This window comes from Ammospiza nelsoni, chromosome 9 (genome assembly GCF_027579445.1).
Source record: "Ammospiza nelsoni isolate bAmmNel1 chromosome 9, bAmmNel1.pri, whole genome shotgun sequence".
Classification (NCBI taxonomy): Eukaryota; Metazoa; Chordata; class Aves; order Passeriformes; family Passerellidae; genus Ammospiza; species Ammospiza nelsoni.
The window spans coordinates 3,455,966-3,462,862 of record NC_080641.1 but is presented as its reverse complement, the minus strand read 5'-3'; the positions used below and the strand labels follow the sequence as shown (position 1 = coordinate 3,462,862).

The 6,897-nt window shown below is 53.8% G+C and overlaps 1 pseudogene; it reads right to left on the bottom strand.

Moving 5' to 3' along the window:
* Positions 1-2,146: 2,146 nt before the first annotated feature.
* Positions 2,147-6,053, bottom strand: LOC132076972 (olfactory receptor 14J1-like; annotated as a pseudogene).
* Positions 6,054-6,897: the final 844 nt, after the last annotated feature.

Genomic DNA, 6,897 nt, shown 5'->3' with positions numbered 1-6,897 from the left:
CTCTGGCCAGGAGCAGCTCCTGTGCACAGCCCAGCAGGGCTGGGGCACTGCCAGGGCCCCTCAGGGACACCAGCAGGGCACAGACAGAGCTCACAGGGGCTCAGCACTGGCAGGGGCTGTGGGATATCCCAGAGGGGGCTGTGTCAAAGCAGCACCTCTGTGGCTGTGTCATAGAGGCACAGAGCAGCTGTGATGTCAGCAAGGGGCTATGTGACAGCACAGAGTGGGTTGTGTGAGGTCATTGAGCAGCTACAGCATCACACAGGGGATTCTATGAAATAACAGAGCAGGCTGTGACATCATGGCATGGCTGGATGTCATCATAGAGCCAGCTGTGAGGTCAAAGTGTGTGCTGTGAAATTACAGAGTGGCAGTATGACATCACAGGGAGGGTTTTGTGACATCCCTGAGGGTGTGTAAGGTGTGAGGCCATAGACCAGATCCTGCAATCATAGAGGGTGGTTCTGTGGCATCACAGAGTGGGTTGTGACATCACTTGGTGGCTGTGTACCATCATAGAGGAGGCTGTGATATCACAGAAAAGACTGTGACATCACATGGTGACTTTGTGACATCACAGCACCCTCTGTGACATCACAGTGCAGCTGCATGACATTCCAGGCTGACATCCCAGATTTGGTTCTGTGGCATCACAAGGGTGCTTTGTGACATCCCAGAGAGGGCTGTGACATCACAGGTACCTGTGTGACATCATAAGGGGTTGTGTGACATCACAGGGGACTGTGTGACATCACAGGGCCTGTGTGACATCACAGGGGCAGTGTGAGGTCACAGGGGCTGTGTGAGGTCCATGGGGAGGTCACTCTGCCCCGGCCCCCCTCACAGTTCCCCCCAGAGCAGTCCAACCCTGCTCGTCCACAGCAGGGTCCCCTGTACCCCCGGGTCCCCCTGCCCCTGGCCCCGCAGCCTCCCCCAGAGGATGTTCCACGAGATCGACCCCAGAGCCTGACACTGGGACAGGGGGCCGGGGCCCTGGGGGTGGCACAGGGGAACAGGGACCCCCGGCAGTGTCCCTGTGTCCCCCAGGGCCAGAGCCTGGGCCAGGGCTACCAACAAGGCCTTGAGAGCGCTGAAAAAATCCCCAGCAAGGGAACCACAAAAACCAGATTTAATATTAAGGGACAGCAGCACAAAGTTCCTTGGAAGAAGTCACTCTGCTCCTGACTGAACACTTCAGGCACACGAAGGAAAATAAAAAACAACAAAACCAAACAAAATCCAGTCAATCAAACCAGAAATTACCTGAGAACTGCCCTTCTGTGTGTATGACATAAGGATAATGAGGGTAAGGATAAAAGGAATATGGCCCAAAAGCTTACAGAGGTCAAACCTAACGGGACTTAACTTATCATTAACCTTAACTGATACCTTAAAAGAGCAGCACTTAACAGTATTTGACCTAACTTATAACCCATGACATAGCAATTTAACAGAGGAATAACACTTAACAATATTTAACTTACCTAATAACTTAAATTAAACCCAACAACTTAGCAAAAGAACAACTTCTAGGAGCATTTAACTTAGTTTAGACCTTCTGACTAAACCATACTTACTGATATCTGGATATCTGACTGACTCAGCTATCCAAGGCACTCCAACCCCTCAGAGAGCAGCATTTCTGCCACATTTCCCCAGCACAGGCACTCCTGTGTGCACACAGACACAAAGAGTCAGTGCAAGGCACCTGTGAGCAATTCCCCTGAGGGCAGGCAATGCTCCCTGTGGATCCTTTGCCTTCTCACCAGTGGGTGAAGGGTTGAGCCTGGAGGAGTGGGGGGATTGGCCCAGGCTCCGTCGTTGTTCGGGATCCCCGAGTGCAGCAAACGGGAGAGTTCCCGGCTGGGTCAAGCCCCACTCAGAGGGAGTCGCTGGCCCAGGAGAGCTCCAAGGGCTCCTTTTGGAGCGCTGTGTGCAGGGCCCCAAAAGAGGGGCTTCAGTCCCAGCAATGGTTCATCCTGGCTGCACTTGGCACCAAAAGCTTTCTTTGACACTGTGAGAACAGGGATGTTGTGTTACTGAGGGAACAAAATCAGTTCCAGGGCTGCTCCTACAGAAAGCAGGAGCTGGTTGGGCAGCAGCAGTGCCTGGAACAGACAGTGTTTGTGATAAGCTGTAGAGGGGCTTAGCCCAGGGGCTGCTGGCCAAGGCCGAGCCCCAAGGAGCATTTTTCAGCTGGCAGGGCAGCCTGAGAAGGGGAGGGAGGAATGCAGCAGTTCAGGGCCATGGAAACAAGGGATCATTGTGACACTGTGGGGCCCTGTGAGACCAAGGGACGATTGTGACACTGTGGGGTCTTGTGAGACCAAAGGACCATTGTGACACTGTGGGGCCTCATGGAATCATGGAGAGCACTGTGACATTGCTTAGACTCATGGAACCAAGGGGCCCCCCATCAGGGCAGATTCCTCCTGCTCTGGAGATGGTGCTGCATGGCCAGGGCTGCTCTCAGCTTTCTCCTAAAGGGAAGGGAAAGGGGCAGCAAAAAAACCTCTACACTGGAATTCGGAAGGGCAGACTTTGGCCTGTTTAGGATGCCGATTTGGGGAGTACCAAATCAGGTACTGATTTTTTTAAAGAGAAACAACCCTTAAAAACAAAGGGGTCCAGGAAGGATGGACACATTTCAAGATAGTAATTTTAAGGGGGAAGGAGCAGCCTGTCCTAGTGTGGTAAAGATGAGCGATTGAGGAAAATGACTGGCCTGGCTGCCCATGGAGCTTTTGTGGGAACTCAGGGGAAAAAAGAGAGAGCATCAACTTTGGACAGAAGGTCAGGCAACTTAAGAAATGTTTAAGGATCTTGCTAGGTTATGCAGAAAGAAAAGCTGAGACATGAAAGCTCAATGAGAACTTAACCTGGCAGCTTCTGTAAATAAATGCAAAATATTTTTATAACAAAAAATTAAACCAAAGGGAGGGATAAGGAGAACCTCTACTCTTAATTGGATGCAGTGGAGAATATAGTAACTAAAGATAAGGAAAAGGCTGACCTACTTAACTCCTTCTTTGTCTCAATTTTCAATATTAGGACAGGTTTACCTCAAGAAAAGTGTTCTCCTGAGCTGGTAGTTGGGCACAGGGAGCAGAACAGCCCCTGTAATCCAGGAGGAAGCAGCTGGTGACCTGCTGAGCCCCTCAGATGCTCACAGGTGTCTCTAGGAGCAGATGGGATCCATCCCAGGGGGATGAGGGCGTTGATGGATGAGCTCCCCAAGCTGCTCTCCATCATTTACCATCAGTGCTGGCTCAGCAGGGAGGGCCCAGAGGACTGGAGATGCCAATGTGAGCCCATCCCCAAGAAGGGCTGGAAGGAGGAGCTGGGGAACTCCAGGCCTGTCAGCCTGACCTGGGTGCCCAGCAAGGTTATGGAACAGATCACCTTGAGTGCCATCCCAGGGCACCCACAGGATGGCCGAGGGATCAGAGCCAGCCAGCGCAGATTTCAATATCTGTACTGATGATCTGCATGAAGGTACTGAGTCCAGCATCAGCAAATTTGCAGATGACACCAAGCTGGGTGTGAGTGTGGATCTGCTGGAGGGTAGGAGGGCTCTGCACAGGGACCTGGACAGGCTGGATCCAGGGCCCAAATCCAGCAAAGTGAGGTTTAACAAGTCCAAGTGCTGGGTCCTGCACTTTGGCCACAAGAACCCCTGCAGCGCTACAGGCTGGGGACAGAGCGGCTGGAGAGCAGCCAGGCAGAAAGGGACCTGCAGGGACTGATGGACAGCAGGCTGGACATGAGCCAGCAGTGTGTCCAGGTGGGCAAGAATACCAATGGCTCCTGGCCTGGCTCAGGAATGGTGTGGCCAGCAGGAGCAGGGCAGGGATTCTTCCCCTGCTCAGCACTGCTTGGGCAGCTCCCTGAGTGCTGTGTCCAGTTGTGGCCCCCCAATTTAGGAAGGACATGGAGGGGCTGGAGCGTGTCCAGAGAAGGGCAACAAGGCTGGGGAGGGGCCTGCAGCAGAAGTGCTGTGAGGAGTGGCTGAGGGAGCTGGGGTTGTTTGTCCTGGAGAAGAGGAAGCTCAGGGGAGACAAGGCGGTGCCAGGGCACAGGTTGGACTTGATGATCTCCGTGGCCTTATCTGGCCTTGCTGACTCTGGGGTTCTCTGAAACCACCCTTGGAGCAGTTGCAGGATGAGTCCTGGGCCTCCTCTTCAGAAGCTCCAGCAGCCCAGGTCCCTCAGCTTCTCCTGCCAGCCCCAAAGCCCATCCTGTCAGTCCTGCAGAGCCTCTGCAGCTCCTCCTCACTGCCCAGAACAGGGAGCCCCAGAGCCAGACACAGCAGCCCAGATGTGCCCCCTTGGCCTGGGGTGCCTCTGGCAAGGGAGCAGCACCAGACACTGCAGGAGCCTGCAGACAATTCCTGCAGCCTTTGCAGGATGATCCTTCTCCCGAAGGGATGTTTCCATGGTGCCAAGTCAGGAACTGCAATGGGGAGTGGGGCCAGAGAGGAAAGGGCAAACAGGGATGGGCTGTTTGCAGGGCAGGGAACAGGGCTGGGCAACAGGAAGAAATTTGTGCCAGACAGAGTAAAGAAAGCCAAGGTGAAGCAAAGGAAATGCTCAGGGCAGTCTGGGGGTGGCTGCCAGGCAGCCCTGGCTCTCAGTAACAGCATCTGCAGTGGGACAGGAAACTCCCAGCTGATGGGAACAAACTTTCTGGCTGACTGCAGAGGCCAAGACAAAGCTGAGTGGTTTCCCTGGTGTCCCCAGCCCTTGCTGGCCCCAGGGCCTGATGGCATTTGTGCCTCTCGATCATGTCCCCACACCAACAGCCTGGGACTGCTCACGGGGGTTTCTGTGCTGAGCATTGGCCTGACCATGTTTTTGAGAGAGCCTGGGCAAGGAGCCTGGAGCCCCCAGGCCCTGGCCTGAGGCGTCAGTGCTGCCCCAGCAGTGCCCATGGCCTGCCCCTGCTGCAGCCCTGGCTCTGCCACCCCCAGGACTGTGCCAGGCCCCGAGAGCACTCAGGCCCTGCAGCAACACCAGGGCCACCAGGGCAGCGGGGCAGGGCCACGGCAGCAGCACTGGCAACACCAAGTGCTGCTGCTGCTGGGCACAGCTGCTCTGCCAGCACTGATCTGCCCCCAGCTCTGCACACAGACATTGCTGAACTGTGCAGAGAAGGCAACAAAAGGGGGATCTCCAGGGAAAACTTTGCTGGACTGTGGCAGTGAGGAGCTATGTTCTTGATAGCTTCATATGACATAAATCCTTTATTTTATTTAAAGGTATCCAGAGCACAGCTACTCACTGACACAGTTTACAGGTCACAGTGGACGTGTGGAGAAACAAAATGAGATTTGGCAAAATTGATTGCTTTCATTTAGGGACAACATTAAAAAAGGTAAACAACGAAAAAGTAGCTCCATAATGAAACCAACAAGAAGTATCAAAGACAACTTTTATAACAAATTATTTTCAGAAACTGTCCAGTAGTCTAATGTTTCTTACATTGTCTAGTCATCAATCTCCAGACTGCAGCCTTCAGCTCCTGGTTCCTCAGGCTGTAGATGAGAGGGTTCAGGGCTGGAGGCACCACCGAGTACAGAACTGACAGTGCCACATCCAGGGATGGGGAGGACATGGAGGGGGCCTTCAGGTAGGCAAAAATGCCAGTGCTGACAAACAGGGAGACCACAGCCAGGTGAGGGAGGCAGGTGGAAAAGGCTTTGTGCCGTCCTGCTCAGAGGGGATCCTCAGCACGGCCCTGAAGATCTGCACATAGGAGAAAACAGTGAACAAAAAACAGCCAAATGCTAAACACACACTAACAGCAATTAGCCCAAGTTCCCTGAAGTTGGACTGTGAGCAAGAGAGCTTGAGGATCTGTGGGATTTCACAGAAGAACTGGCCCAGGGCATTGCCATGGCACAGGGGCAGGGAAAATGTATTGGCTGTGTGCATGAGAGCATTGAGAAAGCCACTGGCCCAGGCAGCTGCTGCCATGTGGGCACAAGCTCTGCTGCCCAGGAGGGTCCCATAGTGCAGGGGTTTGCAGATGGACATGTAGCGGTCATAGCACATGATGGTCAGAAGGAAATACTCTGCTGACATGAAGAACATAAAGAAAAAGAGCTGAGCAGCACATCCTGAGTAGGAGATGTTCCTGGTGTCCCAGAGGGAATTATGCATGGCTTTGGGGACAGTGGTGCAGATCATGCCCAGGTCACTGAGGGCCAGGTTGAGCAGGAAGAAGAACATGGGCATGTGCAGGTGGTGGCTGCAGGCTACGGCGCTGATGATGAGGCCATTGCCCAGGAGGGCAGCCAGGGAGATGCCCAGCAAGAGGCAGAAGTGCAGGAGCTGCAGCTGCTGTGTGTCTGCCAATGCCAGCAGGAGGAAGTGCCTGTTGGAGCTGCTATTGGACATTTGTTGGGGCTGAACATGGGGACCTGTTCATGGAGAAAGGACAGTGACAAGTCAGGAGAAGCTGCTTTGAGCCAAACCTGGCCATTCCCTGTATCCTGTCCCGCTGGGACTCACCCACCCTTGTTCCTGCTCTGGGAAAACCTTCACCCAGGTCCCTGCCTGGGCTCCAGTTGTGCTGGCTGAGTGTGCCAGGAGCAGCCAGGCGTGTGCATGGGGGCCCTCAAGGAGCCATCCCTGCCCCACTGCCCTGGGTTTGTGGCCATGTGGCAGAGGGACAAGCCTGGATAGTCAGGATTGTTCAGAGGAATCACTCAGAATGGAGATAGGCTTTGTAGCATCTGTACTCCTAGGTTTTTAGGACATGGATTACAGGAGCTGTTTTAAGGACTTTTTTCCTACACACAGATCATTCCTGGCTCTCTGAGGTCAGAAATCCCCAGCATTCCTGCTGCACTCAGAGTTTGCATTTGAGAGATGAGAGAGGCAAAGGATTCCCTGT